Source organism: Pezoporus flaviventris, unplaced genomic scaffold, assembly GCF_033815535.1.
Source record: "Pezoporus flaviventris isolate CSIRO_AGI_PZ_B2104156 unplaced genomic scaffold, CSIRO_AGI_Pfla_v1 ptg000078l, whole genome shotgun sequence".
In the NCBI taxonomy this organism is placed as follows: Eukaryota; Metazoa; Chordata; class Aves; order Psittaciformes; family Psittacidae; genus Pezoporus; species Pezoporus flaviventris.
In genome coordinates, this window is record NW_026892626.1 from 3,355,950 (window position 1) to 3,381,485 (window position 25,536).

General features: G+C 40.0%; 1 protein-coding gene and 1 long non-coding RNA gene across 5 annotated transcripts in view; one reads left to right on the top strand and one right to left on the bottom strand.

Annotated features, from left to right (window-relative positions):
- Positions 1–8,460: 8,460 nt before the first annotated feature.
- On the bottom strand, positions 8,461–19,777 carry LOC133279490 (uncharacterized). The gene is made up of 3 exons (XR_009746904.1): positions 19,478–19,777; positions 10,459–10,560; positions 8,461–8,530 (listed from the first exon to the last, which is right to left on the bottom strand). It is a non-coding gene; the product is annotated as an uncharacterized LOC133279490 (long non-coding RNA).
- Positions 19,778–20,041: 264 nt separating this feature from the next.
- MRTFB (myocardin related transcription factor B) overlaps positions 20,042–25,536 on the top strand; it is an 80,155-nt gene continuing 74,660 nt past the window's right edge. The window contains exons 1-2 of one of the 4 annotated variants that reach the window (XM_061473225.1): positions 20,042–20,059; positions 23,097–23,141. The gene's annotated coding sequence lies outside the window, so the exon portion shown is untranslated. Of the gene's footprint in view, positions 20,060–20,920; positions 23,142–25,536 lie in introns of those variants that run through there. The other 3 variants (XM_061473227.1, XM_061473224.1, XM_061473230.1) reach the window with 3 other exon arrangements.

Here is a 25,536-nt window from a genome sequence, read left to right on the forward strand (position 1 = left end):
GGACCACTCGGTGGATAAAGAACTGGCTGGATGGCCGCACGCAAAGAGTTGTGGTCAATGGCTCAATGTCCGGCTGGAGACCAGTAACGAGTGGCGTCCCTCAGGGATCGGTGTTGGGACCGGTCTTGTTCAACATCTTTGTCGCTGACATGGACAGTGGGATTGAGTGCACCCTCAGCAAGTTTGCCGATGACACCAAGCTGTGTGGTTCACTTGATAAGCTGGAGGGAAGGAATGCCATCCAGAGGGACCTTGACACGCTTGTGAGGTGGGCTGATGCCAACCTCATGAAGTTTCACCATGCCAAGTGCAAGGTCCTACACCTGGGTCAGAGCAATCCCAGGCACAGCTACAGGCTGGGCAGAGAAGAGATTCAGAGCAGCCCTGTGGAGAAGGACTTGGGGGTGTTGGTTGATGAGAAAATGAACATGGGCTGGCTTCAGTGTGCGCTCACAGCCCAGAAAGCCAACTGTATCCTGGGCTGCGTCAAAAGGAGCGTGACCAGCAGGTCAAAGGAGGTGATCCTGCCCCTCTACTCTGCTCTTGTGAGACCTCACCTGGAGTATTGTGTGCAGTTCTGGTGTCCTCAATATAAAAAGGAGATGGAACTGTTGGAACAAGTCCAGAGGAGGGCCACAAGGATGATCAGGGGACTGGAGCACCTCCTGTATGAAGACAGGCTGAGAAAGTTGGGGCTGTTCAGCCTGGAGAAGAGAAGGCTGCGTGGAGACCTCATAGCAGCCTTCCAGTATCTGAAGAGGGCCTATAGGGATGCTGGGGATGGACTCTTCATTAAGGACTGTAGTGATAGGACATGGAGTTAAACGGGTTAAAACTTAAACAGGGGAAGTTTAGGTTGGATATAAGGAAGAAATTCTTCCCTGTTAGGGTGGTGAGGCACCGGAATGGGTTGCCATGGGAGGTTGTGATTGCGCCATCCATGGCAGTGTTCAAGACCACATTGGATGAGGCCTTGGATGACATGGTTTAGTGTGAGGTGTCCCTGCCCATGGCAGGGGGTTTGGAACTAGATGATCTTAAGGTCCTTTCCAACCCTAACTATTCTATGATTCTATGATTCTAACATGTAGAGTGGGGCTTTTCTGATACCAGCTGTATTGACTGCTTTCAAATTAATGCCCATAAAACTTACATGTAAATCAGTTGCATCAGAAATCACCACAGCTTATAAAATACACAGCTATACTGTGAAAAAAAAACAGTGATTCTCTTTAAAAGTAGGTAAGTTTTAAGCATGAGGATTGTTGTGTGAGGCTTTTGTATTTGCTGAGTGATGGTACAAACACAAATAATTTTTAAAAACAAAACCATTTGTCTCCAAAGCTTTCCTTAGTCATCCAGAATTCCAATTTTATCACTGTAGAATAGATTCCAAAAGCAAACATCTGCCAAAAAATAGTTATCAAACGAATACATGACTTAATGCCAAACAGCACAAAGAAATGTACTTGCCATGTGTGGGCTTTCCAGTTGACAACATTTATTTTGGGCTCCATGAGCTGGATGCTAGGAAGGTCTACGATCCTTTTAGAAGGACTATTTGAGGATGAAGCTTTCCTTTGCTCTTACTCAAAGACAGCCTAAACTAATATTCAGTTGGTCTTTTTTCTACAATTGTGGGTTTAAGAAATGCAGGGAGGGTCATTCAGAACATTCAAAAATTATTGCTCTGGAATTTTGTCCTACATTGTAACTACAACTTCTCACATGTTCACTCTTGACATAATAGCAAGAATTTTGGATATTTGCAGAATCAACTCAAGTGAGGCATAAACCCTTTTATGCTTTTCATATGAAGTCCTTAATCTTGCAGTGAAAATACACTCACTGGCAATATATGCACTAATTTTTCTTTATTTGCAATTGCATACACTTTTTTCCCCCAAAAGTCTGTCTCTGTTTTTATATATATCTTTTTTGCCAAAACTTACCCTCTCAAATAATATTCCTAAAATCCTGTTCCACAGTTGGCTAGCAAGCTAGTCAAGAATAGACAGAACTGTCAATAATATTTCTTACTTCTATTCTTCTTCTTAATTACAGTTTATTTTGAGTTCAGCTTCAAACCATGAGAAATAATGTCCTTCGTCTACCAGATGAGGGGGAAGAGTGAAACACCCAGAGTCTTTCTTGATGTTTATCAACTAAAAATGACTTAACTGTGATTAACAGCATGTTTGGTGAGGCTACTACTGGGTAGTTATTGGGCACACCTCTTGTAATCTAGAGGTGCTTTTTATCTTATTTTTAAATCAGGATTCAAGTCCTAATGGATGAATTTGAAAGACTGCCTGATTCGTGTGGTAAAGAATGATGGCAAAGACTCAATGTATTTGGTAACAGAACAAGAACCTTTAAACCTTCCCACCAGTCCCTAAAAGTGGGATTAGACAAAGTCACTGCGAAATGTGATCCAAAGTGTAGCTGAGGGGTAACTCAGAGCTACTGTCCTCCCTTTGGCTCCAGCTGATGAAACACTGACACTTAAAATTGTTCATTTCTTTAACTTCAGCTTCTCCTAATGCTCTTTAGGAACCAGTATCATAATGACTAAATAAAAACACTTAGCTTTTTTCCCCACTAAACTGATGCAGCTAACATCGTATGTGTGTGTATATACACACATATATGCATATATATGCATATATGTGTGCATATATATGCATGTATGTGTATGTGTATATATATACACATATATATAAAAGAAGGGTCAGAAAAACTAGTATTAAATGAGAGGGAACTGGAGGCTTCTAGAGGAAACAAACACTTCAGCACTATTCTATTATCTTCCCTTGTATTTCATTCTTGGAATCAGACAGTAGGTTCTGGGGGGAAAATAAAACTTACTCTATTGTAAAAGGCCAGAGAATGCACATGACTGACTGAGTGTTTTGATAAGGTTATACAGGGAAACAGTAGTCAAATGTCTTAAAGCTTCAGTGCCATTTTTTCGAGTACAAAAGGTGAAGGGTTCCTCTCCCAGCCTTTTCAATAGGAATAGCCAGGTCATTTTTTTACTTGAGTGTTGATCTGTATTTACAGGCCTCTCTGCAATATATTAAAAGAAGGGATATTCTCAGCTACAGAGTCTTGAAAACAGGGAAGAAATGTTCAGTTGTGAGGCCAGCCAATACTTTGCTAAGAGACGAATTCTTTAGTCTTACTGAACTTAGTAAGGGTAACCAAGGCTACTTACATTGATGTGGAGATTTGTTGTCTGAAGAGAAGACATTGCTGCAATAGATCAAAATGGGCCTACATACATACCAATTTTGGTGTGATTTTCCTGAGCATGGTAAAATTACCTGAATCCACTACTGCTATAAAGCAGCCTTGCTAGGAATATTAAATCTGGGTTAAGTAGATACTGTTTTCTTAGCTTACATTTTACCATAGTTCTGTTCACGAGAGCTTTCCTCTGTAAATAAAAACAAAGGTTTTGTTTGCAGGGCCCTCTGTCACTCAGCCTGACTTCTTTTTTCCTCCAACTTTATTCAAGAGCAATAAATCATAGTTATTAAAAAAGTCACCTTGTTTCTAAACTGGAATTACTAATCCTCAATGTGATCTTGAACTCCCAGCTGGTTCCTCAGCTCTCAGAATGGCATTTAGACCATTCTCATTTTTATTCTTTCTTTCTGCTTATAAAAACATAGTGCTCAGGTGGCAAAAAAAAAGCTTTGTAATTGACTTCCCATTGTTAAGGGCCACCTTTCTCACATACTTTTGTTCAGCAGATTACAATAGTCTTTTTATGGAGACTCCAAGTAAAACCACATAGAATTCTCTCTGTGAGATGGCAAGCTCACGGTTTACCATGAGCAAGGTCCAAGGAGGACTAAAAACAGTTTCAGAAACTATGCAGCTAGCAGCCACAGCTGGGACTCTGGATGAAGAGATTTTAGGCAGGAGCCTTACTGGAGGTTTTTTAAGAATGCCACAGAGTAAATTTATAATTTTTGAGGGTAGATTTTTCAAAATCACTACTGAATCCATCCCACATGTACTATAAATTCATAAAAGTTCTATTTTAAAATCACTATTCCCCCCTGCTGCAGCTTCTCTTTGATAACTATAGTTCAATGACTACAAATTCCATCAACCCAAATTCAGAAAGCGTGTAAGTATAGGCTGGAATATTACATCACTGGATTAGCAAGCAGAGAAACAAATTACTTCACTGATGCAGTGAAGTAGCTCTGGTTTCTCTCTCTTAATCATAGAATCACAGAATAGTTAGGGTTGGAAAGGACCTTAAGATCACCTAGTTTCAACCCCCCTGCCAGGGGCAGGGACACCTTACGCTAAATCATATCACCCAAGGCCTCGTCCAACGTGGTCCTGAACACTGCCGGGGATGGAGCATTCACAACCTCCCTGGGCAACCCATTCCAGTGCCTCACCACCCTAACAGGAAAGAATTTCCTTCTTGTATCCAACCTAAACTTCCCTTTTTTAAGTTTTAACCGTTACCCCTTGTCCTGTCACTAGAGTCTCTAATGAAGAGTTCCTCTCCAGTATCCCTATAGCCCCCCTTCAGATACTGGAAGGCTGCTATGAGGTCTCCACGCAGCCTTCTCTTCTCCAGGCTGAACAGCCCCAACTTTCTCAGCCTGTCTTCATACAGGAGGTGCTCCAGTCCCCTGATCATCCTTGTGGCCCTCCTCTGGACTTGTTCCAACAGTTCCATGTCCTTTTTATGTTGAGGACACCAGAACTGTACACAATACTCCAAGTGAGGTCTCATGAGAGCAGAGTAGAGGGGCAGGATCACCTCCTTCGACCTGCTGGTCACGCTCCTTCTGATGCAGCCCAGGATACGGTTGGCTTTCTGGGCTGCAAGCGCACACTGCCAGCTCATGTTCATTTTCTCATCGACCAGCACCCCCAAGTCCTTCTCCGCAGGGCTGCTCTGAATCTCTTCTCTGCCCAGCCTGTAGCTGTGCCTGGGATTGCTCCAACCCATGTGTAGGACCTTGCACTTGTCATGGTTAAACTTCATGAGGTTGGCATCAGCCCACCTCACAAGCGTGTCAAGGTCCCTCTGGATGGCATTCCTTCCCTCCAGCGTATCAACTGGACCACACAGCTTGGTGTCATCGGCAAACTTGCTGAGGGCGCACTCAATCCCACTGTCCATGTCAGAGACAAAGATGTTGAACAAGACCGGTCCCAACACCGATCCCTCGGGGACACATCCTCCTGGGTGAATGGAATATTACGGGGCCCAGGGGCACCAGGAATACTCAACTGCAGCAGAGGTCTGTGTGCCACAGACCCACACCATCATCCAGCTCTGCCATAAGCAACATCTTACAGTTTTTGTAACATTTTTCTTATGATGCTGTGTTTGTATTATTTTCAAATTCTCCATTCAACTTTTATCTTCCTTCTATTTCTCCCCTGGGATTTTCTACTTTTATTTCTTATCCTAATGATGTCTGTCTTTATTCTTGTCCACTTGTTTACCTTCAAGAATGCTGCTTAAATCTTGCTGCAATGATGGCAACTGAGTGCAACTACCCCCAAGTTCTTGGCAAGACTGTCTGCACTGGAGTCGTGTTCAGTACTTGACTGTCTAGAAGCTTATACAAAAAACATACTGCCCTTCAGTTTCATTTTGGTCTCAGGCTTGAGGCACATCACACTATAAGACAGTGAAGATGTCTCAACTGAGATTTGAATTGCAGCAATAAATCTGCTGCATTACAGTTTGTATAACTCTTACAGTAAATTAGGGTTTTCCTTAAATATTAGCATTGTACTGCAGATCACCAGCAGACAGAAGTCATAATTAAGATTTTCACTTTAATATTTACTTGACAGAATGTCTGATCACATACTAAGTCACCTGAATTTTTCCACAAAGTGTCATTGATATTAAATTGCGGTGGGTTTTTTTCTTTCTCAGCCCCATCAGCTTCTTCGGGATCCCTGAGAGATTTCTACTGGCTTGAACAACACATGCATTATTACCCAGATAGAGGAATTTCACTGATATCCACCAGGAATCTCTGACTTTCCTTCAGTCACTGTCCACTCTGCCAATAGCATGTAACATTACACGTACACATTTGCACGTGCAAATACACACACAGACATGAGCATCTGCTGTGTTGGGTAATATAAGCCTGCACATCTTCACATCCCATGTCTCTGAAAATGACCCTCAAAAAGTAGGTTAAGCCCATCCCTGTTTCTATATATAAACTGTTTGTTTAATTGGTGGCCTGCACCAAGAATAAATAATGAGGTAACTCTGAAGATCATTCCCAGAACAGTCAGCTGGGATTGCCTCTGCAAGCCAGAGCTGTCCCCTCACCTTTGTTGTGCTGTTTGGTGGCTTTGGGTTGGGTTTTCTAATGGTTTCGTTGTCTGAAGCTGAACAGCTTTTATCCAACTGCAACTATAGGATCAGTACAATATTTCACATATGAAGCATCCTGCATGTAAGTGAGGTTCTGGAGTGTTTTTTTACTGATTGTGAAATTGTTTAAAGTTCAAATCCTAAACTTGGGTCACAGATTCTAACCAGATTGGAGATGAGGTTCCTTCCATGCAAAAAAAGGAAAAAAAAAGGAAAAAAAAAATAAAAGAAAAAAAAAAGCTTTTAAGCACTCTTGGTCAACCAGGGAATACTGCCACCAGATGTTTTTTAAGGTGTCCTATTTACCTTAAGTAACAACAGTTTAAACTAGGAACTTAACTACAAATTCTATCTCAGAAGAAAAGGTCTTAAAAGACTTAAACAGATACAGTAATTCATTTTTCAACTATTTTTAACTCTTTAGCTGAAAGAGGTTATAAAGTTTTGATAATAAAAAAAAATACCTCCTGTTTTGCTCCTGTTATATTTTGTTTTGTTTCTTCTGATGTAGCAGAAGTACACATGGCTCCTCTGCATCTTGGTCTGTGCACTAACAAATAGGTAAGGTAAAAAGTAGCATGCAAAGTCCAGAGATAAGTAAAATTACTGCAGGCAACAGAGTAGACTTGCTCAGAGGCTTGCTGGTGATTTCTTATATTAATACAGGAATTTTTTAATGACTATGGACATCAGTAGAACTCATGTAACTTGACTTCAGTTGTGGCAGAAAGAATACAACCTCTAGTCAAATACCAAACAGACCACATGAGGAAAGTACCGTGCCTACTTGATAAATTAGGAAATTAAGAGCCTAATTCTTGGTGATGTATTTACTTTATCTCACCAACAGGGAGACAGAAAAAGCAAAGGGATATGCCCAAGGTGATACAGCAGGTCTATGATGAGGATTGAAACTAGCCACTGACTCATAGATCCATTTATACCTTGAAAGTTTTATCTTTTGCATCCCTCCATATGCTGTTGCTCTTCTGAGATGCTGTTATTACCAGTTTAAGGTAAAAGTCCTAATTTCAGTAAGTGTCTAGTGACACTGAGTAGCATACACTGAAGTTTCCCTGGATTCCTAGGACTGATGCATCAATTCACCCTAAGCCAAGCTCAGCCACATGCAGAAATGTTCTGCCATCTCCACTACAGCTTTGGGACTCAACATGACACCTATCCAATGGTGCTGACTCACCAATGAAACCTTTCTAAAAGCCAGCTTCACCTTACCATCTGGGTTGTCTCTAACTACCCTGTAGAGAGGAAAGCTGGGGACTGAGCGGCAGCATGGAGTTAAGAACCAAGAAGTTACTGCTTTGCTGCCAGACATTTTCAGTTCCAGTCCGTGTTCAAAGAGTAGGTTTCAAGTAGTCCAGATCACTCAGTTCAGGCTGGCAGGCAGGCTCCAGCTCAGACCTAGAAAATCTGAATTTCTAAGCAACCATAATTAGGTTGACCCTTATTGTTAAGGTTATGCTGCTTAAACCAGGAGATTCCAAAACAGGATCAGGGCCAAATCGCTTATGATCTGTTTCTATTTAGCTAAAAGGTTCGTGTGGACTTAATTTGCTAGTGTGTGTTAAGAAATAATGACTGAGTAGAAAGGATTATGAACACATTTGGCCTAGAGAGGAAGAGAAAATGCAGCCATCACTTCAATTTCGAAATGTCTTATTTCATCATAAGCTTAACTTTCAAAGCTGACATGGGGATTTTGATACATAAGGCCTCATTCTCAACTAATTACATCTTAACATCAATTTGAAGCTTGAATTAGCAGCTATGTGATGTTTCTTTTTTTTTTTCAGATGTGTGTAGATGCCAAATGGCGGATCTAGACTTCTTATAAGCACTGTATAAAATAGATTGTTATACAAATGAGAACTCTCTAATCAACTTGAGCTAAGGAAGATGAGGAACTGGGGGAAAGAAATGGTTATGCAACCCAGGAAAGAGGAGGAGAAAGGGGAGACTCTTCAGCAGAGGAAACCTGTGTCCTATCCCCTCTTCTTACATTAACACTTTGCCTGTATCTCCTTGCATTTGAGAACATGCAAAAATCTATGCTTTTTAGGAGTCAAAAGCCTTTCTTCAAATGCAGGCAAATACTGCATGCAGCAGGCTACTTCATACCAACTGTAAAAAAATAAATAAATAAATAAATAAATAAAGACAGAGGAAAATAAATTCAATTGCCAGTAAAAGAGATTAGGAAATAAGGTAAACACTAAATTAGATATACAATTATTTACAAATCAGTAGCTTAGATTCTATCTCTATTTCATTTTATGAGAGTGCATTATAAGAGTAATTGACCTAAGAAGAATTAGTATTTCCCAGGTCTTTTTCATTGCTTGTAACTGTGTTTATAAACTGTGCTCTGCCTTTCATAGAATCACAGAATCACAGAATAGTTAGGGTTGGAAAGGACCTTAAGATCATCTAGTTCCAACCCCCTCTGCCATTGGCAGGACACCACACACTAAACAATGTCACCCAAGGCTCTGGCCAACCTGGTTTTGAACACTGCCAGGGATGGAGCATTCACAACTTCCTTTGGCACCCCATTCCAGGGCCTCACCACCCTAACAGGAAAGTACTTCTTCCTTTATCCAATCTAAACTTCCCCTGTTTAAGTTTTAACCCGTTACCCCTTGCCCTATCACTACAGTCCCTAATGAAGAGTCCCTCCCCAGCATCCCTATAGGCCCCCTTCAGATACTGGAAGGCTGCTATGAGGTCTCCATGCAGCCTTCTCTTCTCCAGGCTGAACAGCCCCAACTTTCTCAGCCTGTCTTCATATGGGAGGTGCTCCAGTCCCCTGATCATCCTCGTGGCCCTCCTCTGGACTTGTTCCAACAGTTCCATGTCCTTTTTATGTTGAGGACACCAGAACTGCACAGTACTCCAGGTGAGGTCTCAGAAGCTATCTATTATCTGTTCAAGCTATCTGTTAACATGGGGAGAGTATAAAATTCTTGCTAACACTGAAGGATTTCCCAAAGATACCAAAAATTAATTCATTCATATTGAAATAGCATTCAAATATCTAAATAGTTTCCTAACAAAGTATATGCTGGGACTTTTTGTACCCATTAGTTGCATCAAGTAATATCACTCTGCAACATACTCATATATCAGACTACTTGCTTATCAAGACTATCCCAGTTTTTATAACTAGAAATCAGCCTTAGTTCCCAATTACTGCTATGCCAAAGAGGTCCAAAATTCTTAACATGGGCATGCACAATTCCCAAAAGAAGAACTTGGGCTTTTTTAAATCACTGGAACCAATATTTGATCATGAATAGCTCACAACACTGTACAATACTGTATCTCCACACCACAGGCAGTTCAGAAAGTGTGCCAGGTATAATTTGGTGGTGCCTGGGAATACACCATCTTCCCTATGCATCCACTTCTCTATCCAGTGTCAGAGAAACAGTACCAGGCAAGTCAAATCTCTGGTCCTTTGCAGCAGGTTATTCATAAGTACATTGATTATAAAGTCATCATCAACTTCCGTAACTCTACTTTTCTTCCTGAATCTCATAAAATGGAATCATGTAGCAGATACTGAGTAACCTGGTCTAGTGGAGGGTGTCCCTGCCCTTGGAAGAACTGGATGAGCTTTAAGGTCCCTTCCAATCTAAACCAGTTTAGGATTCTATGATAGATGTACAGATTGCATTTCTTCCTAACTGCACTTTTTGGCAACTCTGTGAAGCAGACACTCATTGTCTCTGCTATGTGAGGTTATGATGTGACTTAACACAATAAAACAATATATATCTGTGTTTCACAGCGCACTCCTTCAGAAATTTCTAACATTCTTCACTTTCATTAGTTCCTATTTACATATTCCTAAACACCATTCTACTATCTTTATTAAAAGGATTACCCTCTATGCTCGTTTACATGGATTTATATGCAACTGAAGCATACAACAAGGGAGATAGACAGTAACTTCTAGGCTTTGAAAACTGAAGTCTTTAAACATACTTTCATCAAGTAAGAAGCATGATCAATATATGGTAACTGTCTTTACCAAAAAAACTTCCTACAATCTGCTATTCTACTCCTAAGCAGTATCTTGGCTAATTCATGCTGAACTTTCTTAGCCCATCAGGCAGAGCAAACCAGTACCCCTACTTGAAGGAGCTTTGCTTTAGGGCCAAGAAGAAACAAAGCAAAATGTAACTTTTCTAAACAACTCCTATGCTACACCGTGTCAAATGTACATTTTAAAAGTTGACATTCAGCCAGTGAGGAGTACAAACACCCTATCAAAGACTTCCGATCATTTTTAAGGCAAGATTTCGTCTGGTGGCAGATACATAAATCTAACACTAGTCACCAGTTTATAATACAGTATTTATACTTCCACCCTGTGCATGCTGAATGATGGCAGTGGCAGGTGAATCAAAAAGGAACTTTACAGCTTCCCAAATGCTACAATCTGAGAATATTTCATTAGTGATATTTATAAAATATCTCTAAATCAAACTGAGGAACAAAAGCATCCCTAAACTCTTTGCAGGGACAAAAAAAAAAAAAAAAGGCAAACCTCTCCCTCCTCCTCTCCCTCCTCCCCCCCCCCCTCCCCCAACATACAAAGTCAACGTGTTAACAGGAAGGATGGATGGTGAATAGCGCTGTTGAGACAGAAGTGTGTGCTTAATACAACCCTTTACAGAAACTGCAGCCTGTAGCGTCCTGGCATCCTTCCTAGGACACCTTTTTGTCTGTCCTATTCCATACAGATCAGTACACATTACGTAGAGCATAGTGGTACAGAGAACTGAAGAAGCCTGAGCTAGGGCTGTGCAGCTGAATCACAGCTGCATCAATGTGCGTATGATAACAAAACTGGGTTACACGACTAAGCCAGTCACACAGTCCCAAAAACAGGGACATGAAAAGGATGGTGCTTAAAAGGTAGGATGAACATGAATAATTAATTTTCAACGAGTGCAAAATGATGTGATCACCTTCAGATTTCCCTCATCTGTTGCTAAGCAGCATTCTTTAGTCACAAGCTTTGACTTACAAAATGAACAGCAGCCTCCGCACATTTTGCTATTTTTACATTTAAAATTGTTCTTTTGCCAAGCTTTCATTATATTTCAAAATGCTCTAGAACAAAACCAAATGAGCACCGAGAGACCTGCATCCCTTGGGAAAAGACCTTAGTTACTACCTGGGACAACAGCTCACAGACTCTCCAGTCTCCAAAAAGGAATGGAGAGAGCCTCCACCTCCTAAGTACCAAAGCAAGTGCTCATATGCCTCTCAGGCCTGAGCTCTACATGAGAAATTGAACTTGCATCATGGAAAAGGCAAAAGTACCATACATATGGGTTTGTATATTCATCAGTTTCAAACTGTATAAACAAAATCCCAGAACTTTTCCTGCGGTGTGGTAAATTCATTGTATTAATTCTTTCAATCTGTACTAAGGATGTTGTTCAATGATCAGGCCCTGTTCAATGCTCTGGGCATTCTGACAAAATGAAATCAACTACCTCTCTGTGTGAGAAATTCTCTCTCATTTAATTAGAAGTAAAGGGCTGGCTGCCAATGTTCCAAAACTAATGTCAAACATCCCCACTTCAAGCACCCTCTCTTCAAAGGCCTTGATGCACTACCAGGGAGTTCAGAAATCCTTGCTCTTGAAGGCCAAGAGAAGCAATTGACAAAGAGTTCAGGATCTTTCACCAACCCTGGGCTACTAATAACCCACACTTAGATCCCATGTGTCTGCAGTTTAAACGCACTACACTAGTAAACAAAATGAATAATCATTCTAAAGTGTGAACTGACCATCAGCTCTTTTCTGACATTCATGACATGAACAAATCGTCAAGTAGAATAACATTGGTGGTCCTGCGGTGTACGTGGCCCAGAGCAGAAGATGCCTCCCAAGGAGAGAAAAGACATATTCAATAGTTACAGCAAGTTTTTTCCTACATTTCTATGGGAAAGGCAGAAGGTTTCTAGGTTAGCTAAACTGGCAGTAAGGTGTTAAATTAGACTCTTTCCTTCCTCATCTCTCTACTGGGTAGCAGTAAGAGAGACTATAGCCACCATCACCCGGGCTTCGTTTTTAGTGTTTTGGGTGTTTTTTTCCCACTGGCAAACGAATGACCAGAGATTCTGGAGTCCGCTGCCAAACCACAGAATGTATAGTCAGCTCTCTAGAAAAACATTTCCCAAAGGGATATCCTGAAAGCTTCTCAAGTCTCCCTGCCTAACTGTAGCAGCCTTTAGAGAGCTACTAATTGCTTCTCATACAGCCACTGGCCCAAATCCACACATTAGTCTATGTCTTTTTGTGTCCTTTCAGATCCATCAGCACTCAGAGAAGCATCAACTCCACCTGGCCCCGTCATCTTGTTATACCCCAAACTCTGTGCAGCTGCCTTGTTCTGCTGCTGCTTGGGTTATCACTGTTTTGGCAAGGAGTACTGCCCCTTGAAGAAGATTTGTGTTTTGTATACAGTAATGTACCAGTAAAATAGCTTTAACAAGCTGGACATTTATATTCACCTTCTGCCTGGGAATACCTGCAGACCTACACTTTACACCTACACAAGGCTATGTCCCAAGACAAATTTTTTGCAGTAGCAAGAATCAAGTGCCTTTTTCTCCCTTTTTTTGGTATACCTGGAAGAAAGAGAAAGTCTTTCTTTTCTTTTCTTTTCTTTTCTTTTTTTATTTTAAATCTTTGTTCACTTCTTTTTTCCCCACCAACTGCTGAGTAAAAGGACAGGAAGCAGGCAACATATCCTGCAGCCTACTGGTAGGTAGAATCCTGTTGCCAACTCAATTTTATCCCCATGAGACTCCAATTTGTGCAAAACTTCAGGACCATGTCTGAGACATGAAAGAACAGCAGTCTCTGGCATGCTTCCTCTTGCTTAAAGGAACAGGCAGATGAGGAGAATAGGGGCATGAGGAGGCAGCAGGGATGGAATACACACATGTTAAAAGGTGGGGCTGCACATACACAAGAGGAAGAACAGAGAAAAAAGTCTAATGCAGGCAAAATGGGCTGATACAGGGGGATGCAGGTAGCTCATAGGAAGAAACAGCCAAAAAAAAAAAAAAGGAAGCTACTAGGAGGATTAAAGTAAAGAACTGGCAGAACTGGATACACCCAGACTACGTGTACAGCTGGCAGATTGCAGTGAACTGTTTCTCTTGAGCCATACTCCTGGTTTCTGTTTTTTTAGGACATAACAAGTAACATTTATAGAGCAAATAAAAAAGTTCAAAAAACATAATTTGCTGGCTGGTTTGTTTGCTCTTTAATCTAGATAAAGTAAAAACATAGGTTCTAGGTTTTAAATTCTAGCATCATTAAACATTCAACCATCAAACATTAATGAAAGCACAGAATTTAAACACCATTAATAAATACCTATTTCTTGTGTCAGACTATTCAAGGTTTAGTGCAAGACTGAATTTACAATTAATATAAGTGCTGTTTATTAGTGGTACAATCTAATGTAGTGAAAGCCAATATTACTGAGTTTTAATTATCTTGTGAGATGTAACCCTAACTTTAATACTGTTTTCTTTTATGAGAAGCCACTGATGGCCTCCAGTGAGCTTCATTCAATAAGGTCAGCTTGACTACAGTTGGCAATGGAGACTAAAGCTGTTTGCAGGATCACTGCTTCCAGACATCGAGTCCCCCAGTGTATAGTGTATAATCACTGGACTAAAATCATTGCAAGTTTCTCTAGAGAATACAAAAAAAATTGTGGCAGAGATAAGGTCAGCCTACTGTTTCTGCAACACAGCTGTTTCAAATTAATAATGGCTTAGATACTTATTTAACCTACTCCTTTGACCAGTTCTTCGGTGGGAGGGTTTTGTGCTTTTTGTTTTGTTTTGTTCTTAGCTATGATGCTGATAAATGCTGTCTTTTTCCATTTCCTTGGCATACAGAGATAAGAACTGGTAGCGTGGTTTACACAAAAAATCCATCTAGACCAGCATCCTCCCTCTAAGAGTAGCCATCCAGGGACACTTCACATAAACATTCCCATCCTCTGTTTCTTACTGAACTTAAGGAGTTGCTGGTCTGTGAAAGAATCACCCCTTTTTAACTATGTTGCCATTCTGTAAGAGTCTTTGTAACCTGACTGTTAAAAGCTTATTCAGATCCAAATAACACTGTAACAACAAACCAGCTTATCCACTTCTCCCTCAGTCATTTGAAATAACTCGGAAATACCTTTGGAGAAAGCTCTTTGGAGAATGGAGTCATTTTTACCTTGCAGAGCATGTTTTGTCCATCTCCATCTTATTTTGATCTCACACCTTTAAGGAATGTATTGGAATATAATAATTACTATGACACTAACAGAAGCCATAGCACTCATCCTAGTTTCAAAACAACCTGCTCAATTGTAAGCTATCTGTACTACTGTTCTGTAATCCTGCAAAGTACATGGCAAAACTGTGAAATTCACTCAATGACTTCTACCAAGAAATTAAATATCTACCATCAAATACGTAGATGACACTTGGCTTTGGGAGATGAGGCTAATAATTGCATTTATTTTTCTGCAGGTACTCCCGATCTTTGAGGCTATACCCTGATTAAACTGATGAAAGAGCACAGATGATAGATATTTGCAAAAGTTAACATATCCCCTACTTAAGGACCTACTGAAAGAAATAGGGATTTATCTCGTTCGTAAGTGAAAATAATATTAGTAGAATGTTACTAGAAAGTTTCCTCTATATCTTCCTTTTCCCTCTAGCTTGGATGTGATCAAAATATTCTAACAAGCAATTTCTGCAGTCATATCCTGTATTTGAACTTCTGTTGAGCTTCAGTGTTAATTGTTCCTTTGTTGACTATGGATACTCCATAGGTATGCTGGGAAAACTGGAACTACATTCTGACAAAAATACCTGGAGCAATGAATAAGTATTATAAAATGCTTTTCTCAGCATTTGAATTCTAGTAATGTGTAATTAAACCTCTTAAAGGTTAATCGTTCAATAACATTCATGTTGAGCAAAAAAACCTCATACCCTATGTACTAATCGCAACCTGAACAGGAAAAAAAAACCAAAGTGCTTCACTGGTACTCCAGGGTAAAGACAGATCTACAGAAATCCTCTGAAATGCTTCATTTGTAATCTTGTGCAGAAGTTGATTTTATGTATACAAACATATTATCTTCAGTGCTTCAATGAAGGTGTATTTCCAAATCGTTATAAAGCATTAAGCTTTAAAACTTAAATTACTAATTTTTATTATAATGGTTTTTATAATTTACAATTTATAATTATTATTAATGATGCTTTAAGACATTCTTATGCCTATAAATAACAAAAACTATATTAAAATTCTTATCTTTAATGTAATTCATTTACATGGCATTTCTGTATAGAGGTGTAGCTGTACGATACACTTCATGTGAGTAGGTGCTAAGCGTATCTCTGAAACAGCATAAATTTGTCCGTTTTAAACTAAGTGCTTCAGTTATTTGTGTTGGCAGATACAGGGTTCAAGCGCTTTCTTGAGAATGATGTTCCAAATGAATGTCACAATGCCTGAAGATGAGGGCCATGAAAAAATACTACTTGAAAATGTACACTGACATTGTTTTTAAATTCTTCACTAGAGTTTACACAGAATGTGGGTTTATTGAGTGGTGTATATGAATTTTCTACCCAGAAGGCTAGTGTGATTCTTGTATACAGTTACTAAATATTTATATATCAGAAAGAGAAAGACTAGAAGACCTGCAGAATACAGGCACTGTAAGACAATCTTTCTATAAACAACAGTAGCAAGTTAATAGTCAATAAAATGATAAATAGTGAATTAGATGCACTGACTATTGCATTACCAGCAGTGACATTCCATATTCATCTGAAGCTATATATACAGGCAGCAGTGACAGCCAGATATTCTTAACAGTTCTGTGTAACAGTGTCTTCTCCTTATCAACCCATATATAGACTTGTTGGTCTACAAGACACAGAATAAATCCTCCCTTTTCTACTATGTTTGAGAAAAGAACTGATGCAAAGCTTCTTCAAAAAAAAAAAACAAATAACTGAGGTGTCATATGCAAGATTTTTACAGGTACATCTAAGACAAGTACACTGATGATTATACTCCTGCTGCTCCAGGATTATACTCCTACTCCACCTGTATTTGATATGACTTTGACGTGTAAAATCACACAAAACTGTATGGGTGAATTTGATAATTCTTGTGCTAATTTAAAGTTAATTACAGAATATTTTATTTTGTTTTAAATAATGATTTGTCTTTATTAGCAAATCTGAAACCACTGTTTAAAACTCTACAACCATCAAATTCTTTATATAAAACCTGTGCTAGAACTGAAAAGCATCTGTAGTTTCTGAATAACTTCTAAAATAAAATTTGGTGTAATGTCATTAAATAAACAATCCCTCCCTCAAATACACAGCTTACAATGGCATAATGAAATACATATTTGTTATAACTCAGAAGTACTTTTTGTTGTGAATTAATTTGGACATTAAAATATTGATATTGTGCCATTGTGTTATGCTTACTTCTACTGCAAGAAAGGGAATATAGAGTTCACTGTTATTCTTGGAGGCAAATGCTGAATGCTCTAGCTGAGCTTTTCAGTACTAAGGAGGAAGTGTTGTACACGTTCATGCCCGAGACAGGAAAGGTGGTGCTCAAAAGACAAGAGCTATTGTGTGGAGCTGGACAACTTCCGTAGAGTGATTTTATGGGAGAAACTGTTTTCAAGTAGCTACTTGCTGCTTTAAACGTCTTCCTTTCCGCTGGCTGGTATGACCATGTTGGTTTAGAAAGCACAAATACCTTCAAGACATGAGTCTCAACTGTGTTTAACATCAAACTTTTCACACACCTTTGCCACTGATACTATAGAATACTAGAAACCCAGAAAAAAAGTATTCCTTATCTTATGGAATACCTTAGAAGGTATTCCATAAGATGAACCATATCTATACCCTTTTATATCAATTAATTGGCAATGCCTTAATGCGTGCAGCAGTTGAAATCACCAGAATTACCTAGACTTCTTTGTGACGTTGAAGAGACTTTACACCTCTTGTACAATGATCTTGCTTCCCCATATTCTTTACACACTGTAAAGAGGTAATCTGCATTTCTGCATTAACTATGTAACTTCAATTCTTATAAACAAGATAGAAATATGATTTACATGTTACTATCACCGGAAATCACAGCAAATCTTTTTATGTTTCTGCATTTAAATGTGTTGGATAACTTAAAAGGAAAAACTAAGGTGAAAAAGCAAATTGAACTTTGTCAACATAATCCCTCTGTAGCAAAGGGATGTCTTGCATTTTCAGGAAAACAGAAAACAAATAGTTCTTTCTGACTAGAAACCATTCCAAAAGATTAATACAGCAAATATTCCTGTTAGTATATTTGAAGGAGAAAAAATAATAACAATTTCTTTGGCATAAATATCTGACATCCCATCTTCAGAACCATTCACACCAAAAAGTCTTTGCTAGAATTTACATTATAAATCTGTTCTCCCCCAGTTACTGTCAGGTTTGTGTGCACTATTGAATTTGTAGGCGAGGACTTTTTTCTTGTTTAATTATTAGTTTTCCCAGAACTCTCTATACCAATCTTTTACTCCCAAAACATTTTAAAATTGGAAAACTTCATAGGAGAGGGCAGCATCAACTATTTAGTGTTTTTGAAGGAGAATATACATGTTCTAGGCATGGACATTGGGATGACTTGATGAAGCCTGCTTGATTTGTCCTTAGGGAATAAATGTGAAAAACAGACATGTAGCTACGTTCAGCTGAATCCCTGTTTTTTGTGAAACACAAACATTGCTGAATAAGTCTGTAAACATCTTTAATCAAGCTCTACAGACTTCTGACCACATTAAAAGCATTTGTCCATGCAAAAAGGCCTTGAACTGAAGGTATTCCAATACTGGTTCTACTGTCTAGTTCTTGTTAACTGAATGAGTCTCACCTACTTCTCTGATATGTGCATCTCTTCCTGCTGGTTAACAGCAATAGCTGTTTGGTCTGATGTAATAATTTTTCCTGAATTTAGAGAGTCATTTCTCTCAGTCTGACACAATGATGCTTGGACACAATAAACATCCATTGAATTTGTAGGGTTATCATTTCTCTGTTTTAGTTTCATAAGTTTCAGGACCTCCTCCAAATAACATAATGGCAAAGCAGGAGCAAAATTTTAGCCTCTGAGCCATTACACAGCTTTGCTCCATTTTCCTGGAAATCTGAAATTTCAGATATACATTGGTTTTATTCAATTTAACATTAACTGTTTTGTAATCCTAATTTGATTACTTATGAAGCTATACATGAAGTACTTATTTGTAGGTGCTCATATTTCTGGTTTTTACAGCAGCCTCGCATCTGAACTGTTTCATTTGAAGGGTGACAGAAGTAAATCTGGAACAAATTATGGGTTTTCATGGTATCTTTACAGTTCATTGCTAAATTTCTGGGTCATTGCTGGGTTTAGTTTTTTTCTCAAATGAGATAAAATCTGATTAGCTAACTGTAATTTAGAGGAATGTAAGAGATATGCACCCTGTTTTAAAATGCAAAACAAGTAATAACCCTTCTAATTCATCTCAATAATTTGAACAAGTAATTTGGTGTTATTATTCTATAATGAAGCATATCAAAATGTCACTCATCATCTTAAAACTGTAAGAAATCAAAACCTGACTTCTCTTAATGCATGTATGTGTTAATAATAATTGGCCTGATGGGGTATACATACAGCATTCGACTAGCTGGGTTATTAGTCCATTTGCTAGTAGAATATTCAGTCCTGTGAGTTCCATGTTGCACAATACATGTAAGAAATTACTGTGTGTGTGATCACATTCTGCTCGCAGAATACATGCATATTTTTTCCAAGCGTTCATCACCAGGCTTCCCAAACCTCTTCTAAGGCATGGGGGCGTTTCCTCCTCGTTGTTTTGATGTTTCATCAAGTTCAGTCACCTCAAACGTTTATAGCTAAGCCTGAAGGGAAAACACACGAGTTACGAGTCCCACCTCGCTTAGGTGTGTTTGCATGGCGGAGGTTTGAAGCCACACCCCGAGTTTTGCCTCGAATTTCCAACTCGTGCGACGGCAGCACCTGAAGGAAAGCTCCGTGGAACCCCCCGGCCTCACCTCAGAAATTCTCCCTAGCGCAGGGCTGGGCCAGGCCGAGCCGCAGGGTTAGCCCGGCACGGCCACAGGCCAGGTGCGCTCAGAGAAGGTACCTGACAGCGGGCGGCGGTCACCGCCAGGGCGGACAGGGACACGGCAACGGACGGCGGTAGGGCACACCAGAGAGGGTTACCTCAGAAGTGGGCAGAGACCCCCCCAGCCCCAGAGAACAGCCAAGGACAAGGACAACCCCCCGCCCCCAGCTACGAGGGTGCGAATACCCGGATGCAGCCGCCCCGCCCGCGCCTCCCACACGTGTGAGGCGGCCGCAGAGGGCCCGAGCGCGCTGCCTCCCCGCCCCCGCCCGCGGGCCAACCGCCGGGGTGCGCACCCCGCCACCCCCCCCCCCCCCCCGAGGGCGGTCTCGGCCGCAGAGCTCGCGAGAGGACATGTCCGCGGCGGCAGCGGGCGATGGTGAGGCAGAGAGAGCGGGAGGGAGCGGGCGGCAGGGGCAGAGGCAGAGTGCGGGTGGACGGTTCCGCCGCTGCTCGGCCGCGATTCTCCATGCGGGGTCCGGGGGGTGAGGGGGGAGCCCCGTCACTTGACGGGCGGGTTGGCCGCGAGGCCGCCGCCGCGGCGGGGCCACAGGGCGGTGGGCGGCCCCCTCGAGACAGCGGTGCCCGCCCGGCCTGCGGTGGTCTGCGGGCCCACCCCGCCCGCGAGTGGCCTCCGTGAGCGCTGCCACAGCCATCTTAAGGAGGCTGAGGCGTGTGGGATCGCGCCTCGCCACCCTGGCTCGGCGCCAGCCTCTCGATGCCGGAATGGGGCAGGGCAGGGTCCCCACAGGGCCGGGTCCTGTGGACGGGCTGAGGGCGGCCGCGTCCCCTCAGCAGGGCCGCTTGGCGGGGGCTGCTCCTGTGGTCCCGGAACCTCTCGCATCCCGTTCGGAGGTCTGCCCGACCTGGCTTCTGCCGAGACCACGCTGACAGACTTACCTTCTGTTGCACTGCGGCCGCAGATTTTTATTATTATTACTAGTTCAGTAAGGCACACAAAATGCTGGGAGAGGTACGGGGACTGAGAGTAAAAAGGTATAACTGCAGGGCCTGGCCTTAAAAATAGGTGCATTGAAATGAAAGCTTTTTCCTTTTCAAAGTAGTGAAGTCGAGACCACTGGCCTTGGTGACCCAGATCACACAACCACAGCTTGTGTTCCCTTACCTGTTAAAAGAGCAGATGCCCTTATACCAGGCTGTTAAAGAGTTTGGTTTGTTACCTATGAAATACAGAGATTTTAGATGGTGCTTGGTTGGAAAATAAGTGTGTTGTCTGCAGCAGTTGTATGCGCAGATCTGTGGCTCAGGTGCACTTAAATCGACACGTGTGACGCTCTTTGGAGTGGAGGGAGCAAGGCAAAGAGCTGTGCTGCAGTGCCTTTCCTTTGTGCCAGCAAATAAATTTGCCTTCATTCTGTTTGTATGGGGTTTGTACTGGTTTCTAAGTATGCAGTGTAGAAAACTGCTGTTACACTGTCTCAGTGCAGTTCAGAGAGGTAATACTGGGACTTTATGGCTGCAGCAGGCAGTGTAGCTGAAACACAGGCAACAGGATTAAAAACAAACAAATTTAATCACGAAGTAAATATCAAAAATCTACCTTTTCATGCATATCATACAGGCAGCACCATGAAATCTCATGGCTGTCAATAAATCCAAAAAATTTACACTTCCGTCAGTCACCTTTTAAGAAAAACTCAGCTTACACCATTCTGAGTACAGCATGTTCTAAAGTTCTTGGTTATGGGAAGGCAGTTGCATTTCTTCCACATACTAGATCTATCCCTTCATAATGGAAAAATGCCCAGGTTTTGAATTAATTGATGTTTTGAAGCCTTCAACAAAGGTGCAGCTGGCATTTCATGAGATTAGTTTCTTAATGTTTGACATTTTATCTAGTTCCTTCCTGAAGTTTTCTTTCCTGTGTAATTAGTTAGGGCAAATTATGATTTTTGTGGTATAAACTTGCATTCAAAGTTCAACAGAGTGCTGTGTGGTAATCACACCAGTTATAAAGAAAATAAAAGCAAAAGCTGAAAGTCCTTAGTACGTTATTGGAAGTGCAGAGCGACTTTACCAGTTTGGCTGTATTTGGAGAAATGTGCAACACTGACCTTGATACAGGGGTATTTTTAAGAGCAGTCGTACAGTAACTTGAAAATCACCTTAATATTTACCTTTTTTTGATTTACAGGCTTCTATTGAATAAGTTACTATTATAAACAAGCTTGAAATGAGGGGCTTAATACACAGATATTCAAATAAATTGAGGGGTTTTATGTGTAAAATGTTCAGTGAATTGTAGCCCATACTTGTTAACCTAGAAATCAAACAAGATAATTGATGAAATTATGGATTAATATGATACTGAATAGGAAGTATACTTAATTATGGGTTTGAGGGTTTTGTTGTGTTTTTTTAAACAGTGTTTAGAAAAGTATTGGAAGGAAGAGGGAATACCTTTTATTGTAGGCCATTTCTTTTTTTAGACCTTTTGGTGTGCCTTTTTGGTCTTGGAACCTCTTCTTCTTGTGTTTTGGATTGTTTTTTTACATGTTTAGGTTTTAACCTCTTCCACTGATATGTATAGAAACCATCACAGCAGTCTCAGCCTTTGGGCATGCAAACTTTCAGATTAAGAAAACCCTCTGCTTGTTAGGATTCATCTTGGAACAAAAGCAGCATTGCGTGGCTGAGCCATGTATGGGACCTCTTAGGCCAACACTGATGGGTGCATAGCTCAAACTGGAAAACCCCATTAATGTTGTATGAAACAGCATGTAGTAAATGCCAACCTTAAAGATAACTGATTTTCTTTCTAACTTTTCTAAATTTGGTGTGCAGAAGGTTTACGTTGACATAATCATATGTGTCTGTAGATACATATATGTACACACATGCTCTAAAACATAAATGTTGATGACAGAACAAACATCAGTTATTACCATAGCAAAAAGCCAAAATGTGGTTATGGACATTTTCCTTTTTTGTTTAGAAAGGTTCCTTTGTATTGGAATCTGTAGAAAGCTAATACATATTTCTGTTATGAAATGATGTTATAGTGCATAGATGTAATTGGTGCTTTAACTTCCAAGTGTAAAGACATTCCAGCTCTAATGAACGGGACTTTAAGGAGCTAAGACTGGTCTTATATATTGCAGCTGAATTAAAAAGAGCACTTGTTCTTCCCAGAGGAAAGACAAATAATTAGTGTGTTAGAATTTGAGTAGTAATACAAAAGGTGCTAAAAAATTACCTTGAAATTAGTTTAAGTTTTTTTGACCTAGTAAGATACTTTAACATCCCCAATATTGAAAAAAAATTAGAAAGAACAACTTGTATTCTCAAGGTTTAAATTTCATAAGTGGAATACAGTATGCAACTTTTAAAATAAAGAATTCTCGAGACATTTTTCTGATTTTTGTTTTTCCTGTCTTTACTTTCCAATTGACCAGAAATGTGCTGAAACAGACACCACAGAAGGAGGCTAAAGATACTAGGTAAGTGCTGTATCTTACACTAAAACTTTACTTACAGGGTTTTTTTATAAAGCCACTACTTACAGTGAGCAGTCTCACTTTAAATTGTGCTGGGTATATAATCCTGTTAAAATGGAAGGCTTTCCAGAAGATATGTTCTCATACAAACAGGAATTTGGATATCAGTACTACCTGTGTTACATAAGCTAAGAGTAAGTTATTGTGATATTTTTGGTTTGCCATTTGATTTTAGTTGTTTTTAATCACCTCTTAGAATTTTGACTTATTAAATAGTCTTCTGTTGATTAAATGATATTTTCTTTTTTTTAAAAGGACTGTAATGCTTTTAAACCTTTACAAATTATGTTAGACTTTTTCTAAATGTTAATAGTTTTTGTATTGGTAGGTAAAACTTTGGCCTGTATAGCATTTTGTTGATTTTTGATTCAGGCTAGTACCAGCATAGCACCAGAGCATGTCACAGCACTTCCAAAGTGCACCAGATCCAATGTGTTTTGATTAAATAAATCCAGGTATAATGAGGAGAGGAAACTTCCTTCTTGAAGGGAGTTATGAAGAATGTTTAATGGCTGCTGATAGGATTCTGTTTCAGTAGGTATTAGGAAGGGACCCAAGCAGCTTCTTAAAATAAGGAACTTGGGTTATGTCAACTAAAACATTCTCATTTCTCTAACTGTATGCATCTCATGTTCAGTTGGTACCTAAATGGTGAAAATTGCAATCCTACCCCCTCCCTCATCATCTTTTGTATAGAGGAAAAGGGCTTTGTTGGGGTGAAGGGGTTGCTTTATTTTGGAATAACCAAGACAGAGCATCAAGCTTAAAGCCTCCCTGATAATTTCCACTGAGGCCCCTCTAAGGTGAACTAAGCTTTGGCTCCACCTCTTCAGAAAAAAACAGACAGTGCACACAACTTCCATGGTTAACTGCTCCAGAGAAGGGAGGAACAGCAAGATGTACAAAACTTCCTGGGTATCCACAGAAGGTGGGATATGTCTGGAGCATTGATGTATTCCAGCAAAGCCCAGAACTGTAAGGGTAGGCAAAAAATTAGCAGCTGGAAACACTTAAAGATGGGGAGCTTCCTTTAACCTGAAGGTAAAGTGTGCTTTAGGATTGCATTCAGGCCATGTAAAGAAGGGCCAGTTTGATTAGACTTGGCAAACCAGTTCATTTCATGTCCCTGCTTAGTAAATCTGCAGCCTTTGTTTCTTGCTGTGAATATAGCTGTTACTTTTTTAGCAGCATGCCTAAAAAAAGAGATCAACAACTGAAATTAAGCCTGTTCACACTTGACAGCCATGACTGTTTCATGTTTGCTTCTTTAAATGGAATTATTCTGTGTTGTGTTGAGCACAGGGAACCAATATTGCTGCCATTGTTTCTTCAGCATTTTTATCACCTGAAGTTCAAGAGCCTAAATTGCATTATATTTATTATGGAATAAAACTTTTTCAAACTTTTGTTCTGCATTAAAGATTGACAGCTTCTGTAAAACTACTCTTTGGGGTTGTTGAGGCTTTGTTGGAGCCACAGCCACAAAAATCTTCCATATCATGAAACTCCAAAGCAAATGCACATTACAGAATTTATTAAAGTGTTCGGATTACTGTTATTAAATCCAGATGTTAATGTAATGGGTTTGCACTTGTGCAATAAACTGAATCTCTGTGATTGTTGACTAAGTAGACAGTATTTTAAGGTTTCATGTTTGAGTACCTGGCTAAAGCCATTAATTAAATGTTTGAAAACTGGCTTAAACCTGGGCATAAGGCCAAAAGCAACAAAGTGAGAGAGAAGTCATGGTTAAGCTCATTTTTGATCTTCACACTGACTAGTGAAATACAAATGAACAAAAATGCTAAAAATAAAGACAAAGCCCACTGATTTTCTACCCTTCTCCAACTGTGAATTTATGAGGTAATAGGCCCAAATTTATATCTCTAAAAAGGACGGACAGTTACATTTTTATTTCCACTTTTTGTTTCTAATGTCAGAAGTCTGTTGGAACACTGGGAAACTGCTGAAAACTTGATTACAAACTCTAGAGACATGAAAATTAGTTTGCCAGTCATTCTTTATTAGAAATGTAAAAGAAGTAGCTCATAAAAATTTAGCAGAGAAACTTGTTAATAGAATTCAAGTTAGCATGTTCCAGTAAGTCCAGTTAATACCCATAAACGGTTCTTGTACATCACGAAGTGGTAAGTTTGTAAGTATTTCCTACACAAAAAGCAAAATAAAATAGAAGCATAGAATGTGAGCTACTGCCATTCTCTGTAATAGAGTGTTGTCTCAATTCCTAATTTTGTTCCCCTTTTTTGAAAATGAAAATGTATTGTTTGGTGAAGTTGTCATCCAGAGAAGCTTTAAGCATGCATTTATGAGACTAACT